Genomic DNA, 21,175 nt, shown 5'->3' on the forward strand with positions numbered 1-21,175 from the left:
ACACGTAGGTAGATTCCTATCTTGGATATTATGAACAGTGCCGCAATAAACATGGGAGTGCAGTTATCTCTTTCATGTACTGGTTTATTTTCTCTTGGAAATGTACTCGGTGGTGCGATTGCTGGATCATAATGTAGTTCTGTTTTTCGTTTTTAGAGTGAAACCTCCATACTGTTTTCTGTAATGGCTGTACTACTTTACATTCCCACCAATGGCATATGAAGGTTCCCCCTTCTTCCTATCCTTGCCAGAATTTGTTGTTTTTTTCCTTTTGATAGAATCCATTTTAACTGTGGTTGAATGATATCTTATTGTGGTTTTAATTTGCATTTCCCTGATGTTTAGTGATGTGGAACATTTTTTCACATACCTGTTGGCCATTTGTTTGTCTTCTTTTGAGAAATATTTATTCAGATCACTTGCTCATTTTTTAAAATAGAATTATTTGGGTTTTTCTGATACTGAGCTGTTTGAGTTCCTTATATATTCTGGTATTGATCTTTTATTGGATGCATTGTTTGCAAATATTTTCTCCCACCTGGGCCTATCAGAAAGCTGAGGTTTCTTAGCAACAAATAAGCCCCAAATTCAAGGGAAATCAGACCACTGTGAAGAGAAACAGGATGCATGACCTAGATTATTATGTTATACTTGGGAAGAAATAGTGGTCATCAGACAGCCACCAAAGAATGCACTTAAAATTGGAATAGATTGCTATTGACTGAGTGTGAGCTGGAGTAAATAGCATAAGCAAAAACCATGGAAACCCCAGAGACAAGGGGGAATCCCGACTCATAGAATCCATCAAGTGCTCAAGGGGATAATTGTGGGAAGACTGGAAAAAGACTCCTGTATTGGTGCAGGAATGAAGGAAGGGATTGGCCACCACTAGGGGAAAGATAATGCTGTGCTACCTCCCAGCCTCGTCCCTTCTCTCTTAGCAATGGAAAGGTTTACGGTGCTGGAGGAGGGGCAGCAAATCCTATCACTCCCACACTCAAAAGAGATGAACAGTAGCCGAGGGTGGAAGAGGTGGAAGGCACAAGGCACGGCCAACTGCCTGATCTTGTCTTCTACCTACAAAAGTCTAAAATCTTTGGGAAGGGAGGTGAGTAGGAAGGTTGCAAAGCCTCTTTCTCAGGATCACGGAGAAAACACTGGCTGGCTGGAGGAGTGCAAGTTTCTCTTCCACTGGGGGACATGCAAGAACTAACTTGAGCCACTGTGGTTGCAGTAAGGAGGAAACAACACTTTACCTCACAGGAGGTCAGAAACAGTCTTGTGCCCAAGGTTCTACACCAATGCAAGGAAGGGCTTGAAACAGCAGGCAAAGAGGGAGGAAACTCTGTCCCTGAGCAAGAACCCACCATGTAAAACAGGGGATTGAGTGCCACTGTGAGGCAAGGCAGGAAAGCTAGGAAAGCCACATAACTGGGACTAGCTCAGCTACCTACATGGAAGCTGGATCAACACAATAGAAAACTGTACACATTCCACCACCATGCAAACAGTTATTTTCTATTATTTTACTTTCAGTTTACCTAGGTCATTAAATTTGAAGGGCTTTCTTGTAAACAACGTATTGTTGGGTCTTGATTTTATATCTGCTTTGCCTATCTCTTGACTATTTTGTTATTATTTTCTCATAGATTCCTGAGACTGCTAAGTTTTTTTGAGTCTGTATTATCTCTGCTGTTTAGATTGAGTGAGTTCTATTGATCTGTCCTCAAGTTCACTGATTCTGTTATTTATCATCCACACTCTACTATTAAACTCATCAAGGAAGTTTTGCTTATTGTATTTGCTAGGTCTATAATTTTTATTTCCTTTTTTTAAATTTATACTTTTTGCTGAGAATTTTTTCAAGCAATGAATAGTCAGCAGGAGAAGCCTACCTGTGGGAGATGGGTAAGGATGTAGAGAGAAACTCCTCTGTAATGCAGGCATGCAGAAAATGCCCACAGCTGCGGATGAAACAGAAACATTTAGAAAAACTCCCAGTAGCCACAGCCACTATTCTAGGAACAATATAATAAACAACCTACAGTTAGAAGAATTTGAAGATTTTGATGCACTAAGCATAACCATAGCAACCATAAATCCCAAATCCAGCCCAGATTCTCACCAGATTGATGTCACTTTCAATGCTAATTAGCTTAAAACAGAAGAAGCATGTTCATTTCTACATATAAATACTATTTATTTCAGTCTCTGATACTCCTTACATACTATTCAACATTCCGTCAAAACAGAGACATACCAACTTAAAACACAACCTATTGTCAAAATAAAACAATTAACAGATCCAGATGTAGAAATGACCCAGATGCTAAAACTGTCAGAATGGGAAGTAAAATGAATGTGACATATATTAAATAACCCAGTGGAACAGATGAACAATTCAGGAACAGATGAGGGATTTCAGCAGAGAGGTAGAAATTACAAGAAAAAGTAGAAATGGAAATCCTAGAGATGAAAGATTCCTTCGATAGTCTTATCAGTAGACTTGACCTGGCTGAAGAAAGAATCATCCAACTTGCAACTACATTGATAAAAATAATAGAGCACCAAAAATGGTGGGGCAATATCAAAATGTCTGATATATATGTGTAATTTTAGTCCCAGAATTGGAAGAGAAAGGTAATCTGTAGAAGAAAAAATATTGAAAAGAAAATGGCAGAGAAATTTCAAATATAATAAAAATGTCAGGCCACAAACTCAAGTAACTCAGAGATCCTCCAAGGGGGATGAACACCAAGCAAACAAATCCATGAATAAATATTTAAAACAAAGAAAAATAATCTTAAAGGCAGTGAGAGAAAAGGAAACACTATATACTGAGGAATAAAAATATGAATTACAGTAGAATAATTATCAGAAACCTTGCAGATCAGAACAAAATGGAGTGATTATTTAAAGGAAAAGAGAAATATGTAATATGAAATATGTAACACATTTTTATTAACTATAGTCACTATGCTGTGCAATGGATCTAAAAAGCATATGTTTCCTATGTAAATAAAACTTTGTAGCCTTTCACCAATTTCTCTCCTGCACACCCTACCCCTTCCCACTATCTAGTAACCAGCTTTCTACTCTCTGCTTCTATAAGTTCAACTGTTTTTGATTCCACATGTAAGTGAGAACAGGTGGTATTTGCCATTCATGTTTTCACAAGTGACAGAATTTCATTCTTTTTTAAGGCTAAATAGTATTCCATTGTGTATTACACCACATTTTAAAATTCATTCATCAGTTGATAGACACTTAAGTTGACTTCATATCTGGGATACTGTGAATAACACTACAATAAATATAGGCATGCATATATCTCTGCACCATACTGATTTCATTTTCGTTGGATATATACCCAGAAGTGGGATTGTTGTATCATCTGATAGTCCTATTTTTAATTTTCTGAAGAACCTCCATATTGTGTCTGCTTATACTAACTTACATCCCCACAACAGTGTACTGAGGAACAAAGGGTTCTTTTTTCTCCACATTCTCTCCAACACTTATTATATTTTGTCTTTTTTATAGTATCCATTCTAACAGATATGGGGTGATATCTCATTGTGTTTTTAATTTTCATTTTCCCTTATTATTAATGACGTTGGGCATTTTCTTCATGTAGTTTTTCATGTGTCTTATTTTGAGAAATGTCTATTCAGATTCTTTACCCATTTTTAATCAGGTTTTTTCCTTCCAATGACATAGGTTAAAAGTAAAATGATGGGGAAAGATATATCATGCAGAAATAAAACTGTAGTGGCTATATTAATATCAGACAAAATAAGCATCTGGAAAAAATCTTACCATTGATAAAGAGTAATGTTGCATATTGAAAAAACTGGTCAATTCAACCAGAAGATATAAATATCCTCAATATGTGTATAACTCAAGGAGAGAGCTTCGAAATACAAGAAACGGAACAGATGACTTCTTGTGTAGACGAGATGTAGTAGACTTGTCTCTCCCTGCTATCCTCCTAAGTATAAATTTAAGCTTTGGAAATAACAAAAGAGGCAACTAAAAGACGTCTCTGAAATATATTAAAGGAAAGAGGAACTAGTTAGGGGCTCGAGGAGTGGAGGATCAACACAGTGGCAAGGCATCTTAGGTGACCCCAGCTACCAGACAAGGCAGCAAGAATTCATGCCTCCCATCTCCAACACAGCAACAGAGGCATCCCAGTAACCTTATTCTTTCCTTGGATGGAATGCGTCTTCCTTTAACTCACCAGCTGAGCCCAGCACCACTGGCAGGGGGAACCATAGGAAACACTGCCAATAAGGGGCCAGGTGATGGATTTGTTCATGACTTCGATTGTGGCAATCATTTCACAGTGTATTCGTACATCAAATCATCCCCTTGTATACCTCAAATGTACACATTTTTATTTGTCGATTTTGAGTATAATTAAATACACTTAGAAAAATCGATTCAAGAAAGTAAGCACTGTGTCTAGTATCAAAATAAAAAAGTGACGAGGAGAAAAACTCTCCCTCCACACAGGCCACCGTCTTCTGGAGGCTCCTCCCTGACACACCAGGTGACAGGGTGGCACAATCTAGAGGCATTCCACCACAACAGGTGTCCCAACTCAGTTAGCCTCTTTGTCCCTAAGGATTTCATCCCCTTTTTTCAACCACAGACACCAGAGAAACTGGGGTTACTGGTGAAAGGGACTATACCACAAGTGACTTGGCCCAGTGCCCATATCCTAATCACTGTAACTTGTGAATATGTCATTTCATGCGGTAAAAGAGACTTTGCAGACGTGATGAAAGTTGGAATAAAAGATTATCCTGGATTGTCTAGGTAAGCTCAATATTATCACATGGCTTCTCAACACTGGAAAAGAAGGCAGAAGGGTAGGTCAGAGTGATGCAATGTGAAACGGACCTTACCTGCCATTGGTAACTTTAAAGATGGGGAAGGGTCCATAAGACCAGGAATACACATGATCTCTAGAAGCTGCAACAGACAAGGAAAGGAATAGTACCCAAAGCCTATAAGAATGCAGCCCTGTCAACCTTGATCTTAGTCCACTGAGATATGTGAGAGATTCTTACCCTCAGAACTATAAGATAATATATTTGAGTTGCTTAACCCACTCAGTTTATGATTATTTGTAAAGGCAACAAGAGAAAATCAATACACTAGGAAATCTTCTTTATCCCTGTGGGCTTTTGACTTCCCTTCTGGCCCAGAAAAACAGGGTGGCTTATGGGCATTGCCCAGAGAGTTCACCATAAAATGTGGCCCAGCCAAAGAAGCCTCTTTGTCCCCACAGACATGAGACTTTTCCCCAGAGACATGGGTGGCTAGTGAGCACTGATTCAGGAGGTCCCACTCCTGCAAGTGACCTGCTTGGAAAGTCCTCTCTATCCAAGGCAGAAAGATCTCATCATAACATGCACCGAACCAGGGTAGCCTCTTCATGCCCATAGACCTGAGACTCCCTCCCTCCACTGAGAGACAGTAGGTGGCCTGGAGAAACCCTGCCCATTCAGGCAACAGCAACAGCGACCAGTGGAAACCAAAGCAGCACCAAATAAACTAAGCAAACCAAAATAATATTGCAAGGCATCTGAAAATTAAACCATCATTTGAAATACAGCCCACAAAAGTAGGCTAGGAAATGCATGCTAAACATAAACAGTGGGGCTTCCTACTAAATATTTAAGCAGGACTCATTCTGCTATTATAATAGACAAAATGGCCAGAATACCATCCAAAATCAGAAACCAAGAAGCAAGAAATCAAAACTTCATTGGAAAAGACAATCAATTGCCAATGCTTAGATAAATTGAATGTTGGAAATATCTGACAAGTATTTAAAATCATCAATCAGAAAAAAATGCTTCAACAATCATATAAACTTACTTGAAAAAATTCTCAGCAAAAAGTATAAATTTAAAAAAAGGAAATAAAAATTATAGACCTAGCAAATACAATAAGCAAAACTTCCTTGATGAGTTTAATAGTAGAGTGTGGATGATAAATAACAGAATCAGTGAACTTGAGGACAGATCAATAGAACTCACTCAATCTAAACAGCAGAGATAATACAGACTCAAAAAAACTTAGCAGTCTCAGGAATCTATGAGAAAATAATAACAAAATAGTCAACCTTCTTATCACTGGAGTCCCAGAAAGAAATGAGAAAGAGATAGGAAAAGCAGATATAAAACCAAGACCCAACAATACGTTGTTTACAAGAAAGCCCTTCAAATTTAATGACCTAGGTAAACTGAAAGTAAAATAATAGAAAAAAAGATACACCATGCAAACAGTTATTTTCAAAAACAATAACTGGGTATATTAATATCTGATAGAGTTCAGAGCAAGAGAAATGACTACAGACAAAGAAAACTATAACATAATATCACACTCATTTTAGCAACTGATAGAGGTACGGTAGAGAAAATACACAAGGATATTAAAGATCTGAAAATATAATACTCCAACAGGATCTAATTAACATATATATATGATTATATATATAATAAGTTATATATATATATATATATAAATATTCCAGTCAACAATAAGAGAGTACACATTTTTTTCAAGTACCCATAAAACATCCACAAAGTTAGACTAAATTTTGGGCCATAAAATAAACTTCAGTATATATACCATCATGCATTGCTTACCAAGGGGGATACATTTGGAAAAATTCATCATTAGGCAATTTCATTGCTTTGTGAACATCATAGAGCATACCAAAACAAACTTAGATGATACAGCCTACTACACACCTAGGTTATATGGTATAGCATATAGCTGCTATGCTACAAAACTGTACCGCATGTTACTGTACTGAATACTGCAGGCAATTGTAACACAGTGATAAGTGTTTGTGTATTTAAACATTTCTAAACATAGAAAAGGTACAATAAAAATACAATATTGTAATCTTACAGAATCACTGTCATATATGCAATTGTCTTTGATCGAAATATCTTTATGTAATGCCATAGTGTAAAAGAACATAAAAACCATCCAGAGAGTATTATCTAACTTAATAAAATCAAATAAGAAATCAATAACAGAATGACAGCAGGAGATCTTTAAATATCTGAAAAATAAACACAACTCTTCTAAATCCATGGGTCAAGATGTCTCAAAAGAAATAGAAAATACATAGAAATAAATATAAATGGGCCAGTGCGGTGGCTTATGTCTGTAATCCCAGCATTTTGGGAGGCTGGGGCAGATGGGTCACCTGAGGTCAGGAGTTTGAGACCAGCCTGGCCAACATGGCAAAACCCCGTCTCTACTAAAAATACAAAAATTAGCCAGATGTGGTGGTGGACACGTGTAATTGCAGCTACTTGGGAGGCTGAGACAGGAGAATCACTTGAATTCGGGAGGTGGAGGTTGCAGTGAGCCAAGATCACATCTTTGCACTCCAGCCTGGGCAACAAAGTGATAGTCTGTCTCAAAAAATAAATTAATAAATAAATAATAAATACAAATGAAAACACAATCAAAATGTGTGGGGTGCATATAAAACAGTTCTGAGAAGGATGTTTATAGCACTAAATGCTTGCATTATAAACAAGGAAATGTCTCAAATTAAAAATCTAAATCACTACCTTATGGAAACTGAAATAAATAAAAAATATATAAAGGGAGCAGAAGGAAGAAATTAATAAAGAACAGAAATAATTAACATTAAACAAGAATAAAGTAGAAAGAACCAATGAAAACAATCCGGTTTCTCAAAAAATTTAATAAAATTAGCAGACCTCTAGCAAGACTTAGAAAAATAAATATAGAAAAGACACACATTACCCTTATCAGGTTTGAAAAGGAAGCTATCACTTCAGATTCCTAAGCCATTAAAAAGATAATAGGGGAACACTACCGAAAACTTAACACTAAAACATCTGACAAACCCTTGAAAACCACAAACTACCAAACTTGACAATCATAAATAAATAATTTGAATAAAATTTAGTTCATTATTAATAATCTCAAAAATAAATTTCCAGGTTCAGGTGGTTTCACTGGAGAATTCTAACAAACATCTAAATAAGAACTTATACCAATTCTACACATTTACTTCCATAAAATAGATGGAAAATAGGCGGAAACATTTTCCAAAGCATTTTATAAAGCTATTATTACCTTCATACATAAATTAGACAAAAACAGCACACAGTAAAAAGAAAACTGTAGACCAATATTTCTTATAAGCTTAGATGCAAAAACACTCAACAAAACTAAATACAACATGACAAAAAATAAAATATATACAACAACCAAGTGGAATTTATTAGTCACGCAATCCTGGTTTAAAATTCAAAAATCAATTAACATAATCTACCATATCAGCAATAATCATATGATCAAATTAATTAACACAGGAAGTCATTTGACAAAATACAATACCTATTTATGTGCAAACTCTCAGAAAAAATAGGCATAAAGGGAAATTGCTGCAACTTCATAGAAATCATATGCAGAAATCCCACAGTGAACACTGTACTAAATGATCAGTCACCCCCTCTCAGCTTGGGAACATGGCAAAGATGTCTGCTCTCAGTAATCTAATTCAAGAGAGCTGGAAGTTATAACTAGTGCAATAAAGCAAGAAAAAGAAATACAAGGCATAAAGAATGGAAATGAAGAAATAAAACTTTCTGTTTTTGGATTATATGATTGTCTATGTAGCAAATCTCAAGGTGTCCAACAAACAACTTCTGGATCTAATTAGTCAGTTCAGCAAGTTGCAGGATACAGGAACACACAAAAATCAATTGAATTCTTATACACTAACAATGATCATGCAGAAACCAATTTAAGAAAAAACATTTAAAATTGCTCAATGACAAATAATTCATATAACACTTAAAATATATACAGTATCTATATGCTGCAAATTATGAAACACAGACAAAAATAAGTCAAAGATCTAAATGAGTAGAGATGTACAAAGTTAATAGATTGCATGTCTTACAATAGTAAAGATGTCAGTTTTGACCAAAGTGATCTATAGTTTTAATGCAATTTCCATAAAAATTCCAGCAAGGAATTTTCAGCCTTCTGGCCTACTACAAACTTCAAACTTGCCATCCTTCACAATCTCATGAGCCTGTTCCTTAAAGTAAGATAAATATGTCAATAGATAGATAGATATCCATCCTATTGGTTCTGTTTCTCTGGAGAACACTGATTAATAAAATACCTAATTAGATAGAATTCAAGTCTGAAAGCATATCTTTTGAAATATTCAGAAAATATCTACCATGGTGCTGGGTATTTATACATTCAATTCGCAAATTTGTATGGAAGAAGAGAGATTAATCTCAGCTTGTGAGATGCAGAATCTCACGGTGAATAGGTTCATGGGCTCTAGAGACAGATTTACTGCTATTAAATTACAGCTCCAAAATGGCTAGCTGTGTGAACCATGAGCAAGTTGCTTGATTTATCTGTACTTATTTTCTTCCTCTGTAACCTGAGATAATATGAGAACTCATCTCATATGGTTGTTGTATTAAATGAGTTAAAATATGAGGTATTTCAAATAGTGCCTGGCACAGGGAAAATACAGACGAATTTAACTAAATATTAATTTTGATTATTATAATATTCATTAGGCAGGGCCCATTGAAGTATCCAATCCTTTAATTAAATACCTTTACCTTCCATATCATATTCCAGAGTATTATTATATAATGTTTTGTCACAATGCCTTGTACATTTTTTAAAAGCCTCAGCACTTCAGTTGGTAGCAGTTTTTAATATGGAAAATAATATGCATCTGGGAGGTGAACCCTCTACAAAGATATTTGTATCTTTCTCCGGGTAGTTTCCTAGCCAGTAATGGAATTGGGGCATAAATAATAAATGCGGTTCTTACATTCTCTTCCAATTGTGAATTTCTTTTACTTAATAAGGAATTACTTTTAACAATAAGATTGATTTGATTTCATCTCACTAAAAATTTTAACGGTGACTACAAAAGTGTGTATGTATAATTGCAATTTTAACAGTGCTTTATAAAATACTAAGAAATATATTTCATTTTGAGAAATTACTGTATTCTTAAAAGCACATGCATCTATAATTACAAATATACAGTGAAAAGCCAATTTTCAAAGAATAATTCTACTGTTTTTACAAGATATGGGATGATGCACTAGATAAGGCACTCAGATACCTTCAGAACCTGAGTCCTAGATCGGGATCTTATAACTCTCTGTCTAGCTATGTGTACTTACACAAGTTCACTCTCTTCAGTCCAATATTCCAATATGTTAGTGTCCATACTAGCATTTCTAATTTCTTCCTTACATTATTGAGCAATTTTAAACCAAAGCACTTAAGAACATTTAATAGGCTGGGCACGGTGGCTCACACCTGTAATCCCAGCACTTTGGGAAGTCAAGGTAGGTGGATCATGAGGTCAGGAGATCGAGACCATCCTGGCCAACATGGTGAAACTCCATCTCTACTAAAAAATACAAAAATTAGCTGGGTGTGGTGGCACATGCCTGTAGTCACAGCTACTCAAGAGGATGAGGCAGGAGAATCACTTGAACCCAGGAGGTAAAGTTTGCAATGAGCTGACATCGTGCCACTGCACGCCAGCCTGGGCGACAGAGCGAGACTCTGTCTAAAAAAAACAAACAAACAAAAAAGAAAACATTTAATAACTTATAAACCATAATTCAAAGATAATATCTTAGTTGGAATCACACTACCAAACAAAGAATCATTGATTTCTAATGTCTTACATCTATGTGGCAACAAAACATGCCAGATGGCAAAATCCTCTTTAATCAAAATGTTGAATGTTAGTTGTAGAGCTTCACAGCGTTTCAAGTTTAGACGTCATTTCATTAAGCCAGTCATTCTAGAAGTGCTAGTTCTAAAGTTCTATGTCTTCAGGAAGATTTAGTCCCAATGTTAATACAAAAAGTTCTAAATTTATTTATTTTACCAGTAAGTGGTAGTTTTGTTTAGGGAAGTTTCAGGAGCAGTTTGCATTCATTTGTTAATGTTGTTGCTGGATGCATTTTCTGATTTAGATTCCTCTGCCATCATTTATTCAGTGGTGGATAATAGATAGGGAGAGAGATTGATCACAAAGTTGTAATTCAATCTGTAGATTGTGATGTTTATGATATCATCAGTATCATGAGATTAAATTAGAAGTTGCAATCTATCTTCCTTCTCTTTGTTCATTTGTTTTCCTAATATATGAGAAAAATCTCAATGTTTTGTTGGCACAGACTTAAATATTTTTTGAAAGGAAATGTATCCTAAAGTTTCTGAAATTATGTAGGGTTGTGATGGGTAATTAATTTGATTTTTCTTTAAGATAACACACTGATAAATTAGTAAAATATAAACAAAAAACACTTGAGTATTCATTAGAGTGATTCACTTTCATTAAATTTTTTAGCGCTGTTAAAAGTACTAAGACATCTACCAATAATAACTGTTTAACAACTCAATGTAGCTTTTCCTGATTTCTCTGCAGATATAACCAGTTGTAACTCATACTTTTCAGTTTCTTTCACATGTGAGTCTATGCCTGTGCTCTGTCTCACTATCTAGAATTATAGATACACGGCAAGGCTCTCATGGCTCCTCGTGTGCTGATTTGTATATGGGGAAACCCACAGTTGAGGGACTTACCCAAGATTATCTGGAATCTTCTGCCCAATCAACATGTGAGATTATTACCATGTGTAAAGGCTAACCTGGCTCATTTCTATTCAATAGTCTTTGGTAAAATAATGCTACTCAAAATTTAATGTGCATAAAGAATTGCCAGGGGTTATTTATTTTCAAAATATATCCTGCCTCTAGAGAGATGCGCAGGAATCCATATTTTTAACCAGCATATTATGTGATTCCAACATACTACCTTTAGAGACACATAACTCTAGAAATGAAGCACTTAATCCAAGTATTACAAAGGAATGGTAGACTTAGTTCTCAAAAATCTTCTCATCAGTTAAGTACAGAAATATGACAGAGGAAGGTAAAAATACATTGGTCTTTGGAACAAATCTAATCTCCATATTTGGAGGCTGCTCTCATGCCCCCTTGGGTCTTTTTTTCTCCACAAACAATGCCCAGAGATCCTCGAACTGAGCCTCGATGTCCTCTCACACTTGCTCTCTTCTAAGTATCTCCTACATTGATGCAACATGAAAATTACAGAGTTGGATGAAATCATTAGCATCTTCCTTCATCTTAAAAGATAGTTGCCTAACTATATATTTCATAAAGTGAAATGGTAATAACCCTAGAGAAGACTTATTTGAAGAAATGTAGAATAGAGGGAAGGACAGGGAACCCTGGGTCCAGAATTAGTCTTTAAATTCAGAGGCTGAATTTACAAGGTATATGACCCTGGGCAAATTTTTTACCTGTAAAATGAGAAAATAATAAACACTATTGTTACTTTGACCATGAAAGTAGGAAAAAGAATATTCCTTGCACAACTGCTAATAAGCTTTAAGGTAGCATATTTCTCTTATCCAAAATAAACTTTCCCCTCCCAAGTCATTCTCTGTATCATACTTCATTTTATTTTATTAATGTTTATAACTATATAAATTGATTTAATTCATTTGTTTATACTTTTATTAAATGAATTAATATGATTATTTTTCCACCTCATTAGAGATATGTTTCCCTCCAAAGGATAACGACTTTAGCTGTCTTTGTCACTGATACATTTTCAATACAGATACATAATAGGTACCCAATAAAGATATGGTGATTGAATGAATGTTTGGCACATGGTAGTCATACAATAAGTGTTAAATTGCTTTTCAGATGAGGTTATGAAAGCACAGAAAATACTTATCTAAAAAGTATCTTGTAAGGAGTTCATTAAACGTTTTGCAGAAAATTCTGCAGATCTTGCAAAGGTATAAGATAGATAAGATTAAGCAAATGGTACTTAAGCTTTTGCAGAGGGTGACATAGAATGCTAATTATTCCAAAAACCTGTTCTTTGTTTTTCATTAAATAGGGAGTAAATTCTGACCTTTAGCTGAACATATGACTGTTCAAAATGAACCCTCTATTCTCAGCTCCCTTTGCAGCAATCTGGGGCCATATAATAAAGCTCTGTCTAACTACATGCAACCAGAAGTGACAAGTACGAATTCTTGGAAGTGCGCCCTTGTTGGCACTCTTCCTCCTCCATGACAGTCAGAATGGAGGTGTTTGGTGAGCCCTCATGAGTCATGTGGATGAGAGCAAAACACTAGGCTGGGGGAGCAATGAGGTAGAAAACTCCTGCATTCCTGATTCCCGACAACCTTGTAGAGCAGAACCACAACAGCCTGAGAAAGAACCATCTTTCTTTCTTTACAAAATAATTATTTGGAGTCCTCATCATATTTAGACAAACTTATATCCTGAATATAAACGCACAACATCAGTTCTTCTAATGTCTTCATTTAATAGCATCAATAGGTTCTTGGAAATGGAAACTTTAAGTGACACGACATATACTGAAACCAATTTTTTTTCTTATCAACGTGTAAGAAGATAAGTTGAAGAAGGTGATGTTATTGGAGGACCTGTTGTTTACTTTTTCATTTAAAGTTGCAGTTTTCGAGACCCAACCTATCAATAACGTTAAGTGAGGACTTACTTGTAATTTTAGCCACTAAACACAGGGTTGGTAACATATTGCTTGTCATCCTTATACAGCTAATTTCTCTGTTTTATTGACATATTCAAATTATCTTCTGCTAAAATAGTGATTCGATCATGTTTTTCATAGTGAAGTAGTGAGTGAATAGAATAGCTCTCCCCAACCCCAAAAAAAATTCAGGTCCACTCAGAACCTCGGAATGTGACTTTATGTGGAAATAGGGTTTTTGCAAATGTAATTAAGGATCTCAAGGTGAAATTATATTTGATGTGGGGTGGGCCCTAAATCCAATGACTGACATTTTCATAAAAAGAGAGGAAGATTTACACACAGAGACACACAGAGGTGGCTCCATGAAGACGCAGGCTGAGACTGGAGTATTGTGGCCATAAGTCAAGGAACACCAGGAGTCACCAGAAGCTAAAAAGAGCAGGGGAGAGTCTTTCCAAGAGTCTTCATGGAAAGTGTGGCCCCGCTTCCATGGTGACTATTAACGTCTTGGCTTCAGTACTCTGAGAAAATAAATTGTTTTGTTGTTTTAAGCAGCCAAATTTGGGAAATTTGTTATAATAATTCCAAAAAAGTAATACAGGAGATAAAAATAGATTACTGTAGTTGAAAGGCCTCTTTTGGCACTCAGTGTCTCATTTTCCTGGGGTCCCACCAAGAACAAAATCAATGGCACATTAAAAGGATTAAACTGAATAAAGTTAAGATTAAGGGAGTCACCAAGGGCCAGTGATGCACCAGCAACAGGGGAAATCATTTCAGCCCTGGAACTGAAGACAGATGTGGGGACAGTGTGTCATAGTTCTGGACCCTGGTGAGATGAGGAGCCTAAGAAAAATGGCCACTGACAGGAATCACGACCTTAGAGGAATGTGTCACCACCAGAACTACCAGTGCAATAGGCAGAAATGTGGTCATAAACACCCAGAACTGTCTCCCACCCTGGGTCCTCCGCTGGTCCCTCTCCTTGGCCATTTTCAACTAAAGTCAGGGGAGATCATGTTAAAGAGTCTACGGCAGTTGGCCTGTGAGGCACAGAGCAGGGCAGAAAGGGGCAGAAAAGGGATCTGGGTCCTAATTCAAATGGGCAACACTCAGCAAGGATTCAATGACTTGATTTGGCAGAATATGCAACCATTTGGAAGGGTAATCCCAGTACTGAGCTCCTCAAGGGAGAATATATTTAGTCATTTTAGCAAACTCAGCTACTATCACAAACTAGGCATCATAAATTTTCTTATATACATTACCTGTCTTTGGTAGCAAACATTATTTATTCCCATTATAATGACTCCAAGTTAAACTATATGTCATCTAAAATCTTGTCTACTCAATAGGATATTAGGCACATGGTATATAAAATGTGACTGCCAAGTATATAGATTTGTTATGCATGTGAGCAACACTTGTTCATCCCAGTTTGTACTCTCGGTAAATAGTGTTTGAATGCTGGCTGGATGCATAAAGATTTCTCAGATTTGTGCCTTAAACTCCTAGAGGTATTAAGAAAATATCAGGTCCAACATGTTCCTGGCCAATCTAATCTGCTGAAGAATGCTCTGTATTTTCTCTTGAGAACTGTTTTCCCAAAGCACAAAAAGACATCATAAATGTACAATTCTTAGAGACTCAGACTTTGAGTTTTTCAAGAAAATAAAATAAGACAAGTATGAGCCCTGCTAAAGGTAAAATCCCTTATCATGAAATTCCTTTCACCTTAGAAATAATTGAGCTCTATTTTCTAGCAACGTCTCCCTCCAGATGATCAGCGAAGCGATACATGCTCTGTAGGTTTAGGTGCAGAGAATATTAATAGAATGTATCATACGTATAATTTGAGTGGAAAATAGCACACAAAGAGAAACTTGGAGGAAATGAATTAGAAAATTGGTCACATTGAAAAGAAAGAGGGCAGCAAATTTGCTCAGAGTCATGAGACTGATTGAGCCTTGACACCTTAGGGCATCATATTCTAGAGAATGAAGAAGCAACAGAAACATTTACAGGTAGCAGCTTCTCCTTCTCCCTTATCATGATGAGCCCAGGATGGTTGGGACAGAAAGCAGAGCAAAATTCCCTAAAGCTCGCTAGGGAAGCCGTGCCATCTGTGAAAGAATACTGAGATAAAGGACGCCTCTCAGTAGTCACCTGTGATCAAGTCCCCCCCCGAGTTAGCACCTACCAGATGCTAAGTGCTGTGGAAAGTGGAAAGAGTGAAATTAGAGAGCATGATTCCCACTCTGAAGGGCCTCTAGTCTAAGAATGAAAAAAATAAATAGAACATTGATTAAATGTGGTTTGCTGTCATGATAACATCTCCACGGTGCTATAGAAATAGAGGACTAACTCAGCTTCGGGAGCCTAAATAGGCTTCCAAGAAGGAATACTAGAGACAAGGTGCGCAGACTAGTAGAGGGTGAAGGATGGATGGGGAAGGAGGGTGTGTCTAGTGAAGAAAGTAGCATGAACAAAGGCAAGGAAGTATGAAAGTGCTGGTGCTGAAAGACAGCTCAAACAGGTCCATGGTTGTTGGTGAGGGGTGTGGCTTAGCAAGGGGCATGCTATAGTGTGGAGTGTGGCTATCATGAAAGGTGTGGCCATAGTGAGGAGTGAAAGCTTGGTAAGGGGCATGGCTATTAGTGAGGGGGTGTGGCTATATGGTGAGTTGTGGGGGTGGTTAGGGGTGTGGTAAGGGGTGAAGCTTATTACCAGGTGTGGCTGTCAGTGAGAAGGTTTAGTTGGTGAGGGGCGTGGCTATAGTGAGGGACATGGCTGATAGCGACGGTCTTAGCTATAATGTGAGATGTGAACCTGTAAGAGGCCATGGCTGATGGTGAGAAGTGTGGCTGTTAGTCAGAGGATGTGGCCGTATTGTGGGATGTGGTGTGGTGAGGGGCATGGCCATTAGTAAGGGGGTGTGGCCATAAGTGGGGCTTGGCTGTAGTGAAGGGTGTGGCTGTTAGTGAGGGGGTGTGGCTATAGCGTGGGGCATGGTCGTCGTGAGGGGCATGGTTGTAGTAAGGGGCGTGGCTATTAGTGAGGGTCATAGCTATAGCTCGGGGTATGGACATGGTGAGGGGCGTGGCTTAGCTAGAGTTTGATAATAATGAGGGGCATGGCAACACCATGAGCATGACCACAGTGACAAGGTTGTTTTGAATGAAAGAATATGAGGCTGAAAATAGATGGAGTATGGAATATGTAATTTATTGATTGAAATACACAGATGTCAAGCTAAACAGGTGAAATCATTCTGAAGGTAATGGAATGAGACTAGAAAGTTTGCACTTAAGAGAAGTTTCTCTAGCCACAGTATTAACAGATGAATTAAAACAGAAGGATTGGAAGAAAAGAAATTAGAAAACTATCGAATAGTCCAGAAAAATAATATAATAGCATACACTAAGAGAGTGGGAATGGAAGGGAGATGACAGAGCATCAAAAAGATATACCAGTCAAGAGTGTTTAACTTTGCCCCACCCTGGCCCCCTTCCGTGCCTCGGGAGCCCACACTGTGGCCACATCTCTCACGTGGTCATCTATGAAGAGTTCCCCTTCTGAAATCTTTAGCTCTGCTAAACCGCCTTGTGCGTAAATTATTAATCTCTAGAATCACTCCTGTTATATCACTTCTTTGACCTCATCAAAGCCACCTACACCTTTGCTTTTTCTCTAAACTCCTGTGTTTGGTCGTTCATTTAATGCTGCCTCTATCAGCTGGCATGAGCATCTCTCTGCAGTGCTCTTCAAGCAGTCCAAGGAGTCCAGGAGACCCATCTGCCTTCTCCATTCAAACACCCAATGTGATGAGTACTGTTGGAGAAAATCACCATTATACTTTTCTCTGGATTTCCAAGGCCTGCATAAATACCTGTTTCCTGGTGATCTCCACCTTCAATTCACTATATCCAAAAATTAGCTCAAAAGCTGTATTAACCCCCATTCTGAAGCCTGACTCTTCTTATCTTGGTGAATAGTCATTCAGTCATCAAAGTCAGGAGCCAGGAGCCAAGCCCAATTCTTCCCTTTCTCTCACTGAAACCATGTCCCAAAGAGTTAAAGAAACCAATGACTAACATAATTTCTTGAGTTTGCATAACAAATTTTAACACACACACACACACACAAAACGCTGAAACTTCTTTTGCTTGTAAGACAACAAAACTGGCTGACATCAGTTAAAACCAGTAGAGCCAACTAGATTATCTGCAGAACAACCTTGCTGAAATTACAGCCTGAATTTCAACAGCATATTTCATATGAACGCCTCCTGAATTTGCACATGGGACCTATGAGGCAACATGAAAGAATAGCTGCCCATGCCTGAGGACTTTTTTCCTTTCCTTTTCCTTTTTTCCTTTCACCAATTGCCTGCTAATCCCCCAATCCACCTTTAAACCTTTTTAATAAAAATATGGCCTTAAAGCCAGCAGAAGGAGACAGATTTGAGCTGCACACCTGGTCTCTGTGTTGGTCGACTCACAATAAAAGCCAGTATTGGCTTCCAGTGCACCGGGCAGCGAGACCCTCTGCTCAGTAACATCGCCTCCTATGTTTGCTTGGTGATCAAGTCCTGTTGAAGAGTGGAAATTAAAGAATTTGTACACTTTATTTTTTTCTGTAGTTCCTCTGTGAAAGTAGGTTTCAAGTTCAGTTTCTAAGAGTAACAGGGACAGAAATTAAGGTTATTAGGCTGGGCACGGTTGGTCACATCTGTAATCCCAGTATTTTGGGAGGCCAAGGCAGGTGGATCACTTGAGGTCAGGAGTTCGAGACCACCCTGGCCAATATGACAAAACCCCGTCTCTACTAAAAGTACAAAACTTAGCCGGGCTTGGTGGTTCGCACTAGTCCCAGCTACTTGGAAGACTGAGGCAGGAGAACTGCTTGAACCTGGGAGGTGGGGCTTGCAGCAAGCTGAGATCGCACCATTGCACTCCAGCCGGGGCAACCCAGTGAGACTTGGTCAAAAAAAAAAAAAAAAAGACATTAAGGTTATTGACTGTTAAATTCAAAGGCAATTTTCTGAGCTATACAACATGAGAGTGGGAAGTAAAATAATCTCTAAGATTCCCTTCAGTTTATTTACATTATCATTAATGATCCCTGAGTGCAACCATTTCAAAAATATATTTTTAGGTATTTTTTGAAAATATGTCTTCAGCGTTTTATATCACAGATGCCTCATTATGGAAATCTCTCCACCCTTGAAATTCAATTCCACTCTCTGTCATAAAGAAATTATATTTTAATAAAATTTTCTGAGTTCATAAATACATGCAACGCAAGAGACACAAGAAGTATAAACCTAAATGCCCAAGCTAAAATGTGCCAAAATAAAATGTACTTAGGGGTGAAGAAAAGAAGTAAGCCAAAAATAAACTGACTGAATTAAGACAAATATATGGGAATTAGTGCATTTGTGTAAAACAATATATAATAATGCAAAATATAATGAAAGTCACTGTCCAACTTTTTTTTTTTTTTTTTAAATAAGACTGGGTCTTGCTCTGTCACCCAAGCTGGAGTACAGCGGTGGGATCATGGCTCACTGCAGCCTCGACCTCTTGGGCTTAAGCAATCCTCCCACCTCAGCCTCCCAAGTAGCTGGTACTACAGGTACACACCACTCTGCTTACCTAATTTTTTTTTTTTTTTTTTTTGTAGACGCAGTGTTTTACCACGTTGCCCAGGCTGGTCTCGAACTTCTGAGTTTAAGTGACACCCCTGTCTGGGCCTCCCAAAATGCTGAGATTACAGGCATGAGCCATTGCGCCTGGCTCTAACTTAAATAGAATAAAGCACATAAACTCTTGTATAGAGAGTTTTCTGTTGCTAGATTGTACTGATTCATATGTAGAAGAGTATAACATTAATAAAAAGCCTTATTAAATTGTACATGGTGTACATAGATACTTGCTGTTATTAAGATGCATGGCTGGTAAAAGGAACAAATAATGTACTCATGCCCTTTGTTTCTTAGAAATAGCTACAGCTGGGCAAAGCCCTTGGATGTCAGAAAAAAAATGAAGTTGTATTTTTCATGCCTTCTGATTAACTTCCAATGCCTCCCAAGCACCAGTAAGCAAATGAAGAGTGCTATCTTAAGCTAAACATTTTATTAGTAAAAAAAAATCTAATAATTGTCAGAGGACACAAATCAAAAGCTAATCATGAAAAGAGTTTCCATATTCTGTTTTCACCCTAATTCAGTACATTAAGCATAAGGTGAGAAAAATAATTGCAAGAATGAATTTTTTGAATGTATTATTTCTATAACCAAGAATGACTCTGACTTCAGTGTTTGTGTGACGTGTATGTATGTGTGTGTGTGTGTGTTGTGTAACTTCAATGTCACAATATTTTATGTCAGGTTGTTTGGATTCAGACCTCATAAATTACTTGCTGTGGGGCCTTGAGGAAGTCAACCCCTGTGAGCTGAGTTTACTCTTATGTAAAATTGGGACAGTGATACCTATCTCAGAAACTGCAGACATATCTGTGATGTTGAAGCCCTGCATAAATGATAGTTTTTATTATGATTTGCACATATAACTGTTTAATAAAGACATGCTTTTAGCTCTTATTGACTCATGTCCAGCTCAACAGAAAAAAAAAGTGCCTGGAAAAGAGAAACAGCAAAAAATAAATGTGATTTCACATATATGTATATATTATGCTGTGAATTAAAGGTGATACACACAAAATGATGAAAAGTAGAGATACCACATTGTTTTTGAAAACAAAATGAAGTTGTTTCTAATTAATAACTATCAAATGAATTTTTCCTTTTTTGTGTGACATATCACTATGAGTTATAACACTCACAAGCTTCTAGTGGTGGGCCTGCAAGAACTATCTAGTACGGCTCCCACTTCAGAGACAGCCAGAGCTAGGAGGAGCATCACCAAGAGTGCAGCTATTTCACTCTCCCGGCGTCTAGTTCATTGTCCCTGCTGGTCTACACTAATTCTAATCCCTTGGAACTCAACATTCAGCTTCCGATCTGATGTTATCCAGCCTTTTAGGAAAGCAGTTGAGTGTCATGAGAAAGAACACAAATCACCCATTCTCTGTCACATTAATGCAGCCAGTCTCCGAGGGAATCGGATGGTGGTAATGTCATGAGGCTCTTGGCATGTGTTTATATCTAAGGAGCTCATACCAAGGTATGGTAAATTCAATTACAGACACGGATCTTCAGAACACCTGTTTTATTTCTTCCCCAATTTCAGATTGAGGAATGTATGTCAGAAAGAGTTGCCTATTTGAATTAAATGTATATTGTGGACAGAATAACAAATGAGCAGAATATCAGTACACTTATCCACGTATCTTTACCTAGATAAATTTCTATTTTCTATCTACCCCTCTGTCTTCAAACTGTGCTTCTTGAGTCATTTTCAGCATATTGTTGTATCCAAGAAAAACACAAAACCAAGACCGAGGAGTCTAGAAGAAGGAATTTAAGTTGTTACCAAAAGTTCATTAGTTAAAAATTCAGTTTAACTAATG

Source organism: Pan paniscus, chromosome 17 (genome assembly GCF_029289425.2).
Source record: "Pan paniscus chromosome 17, NHGRI_mPanPan1-v2.0_pri, whole genome shotgun sequence".
Classification (NCBI taxonomy): domain Eukaryota; kingdom Metazoa; phylum Chordata; class Mammalia; order Primates; family Hominidae; genus Pan; species Pan paniscus.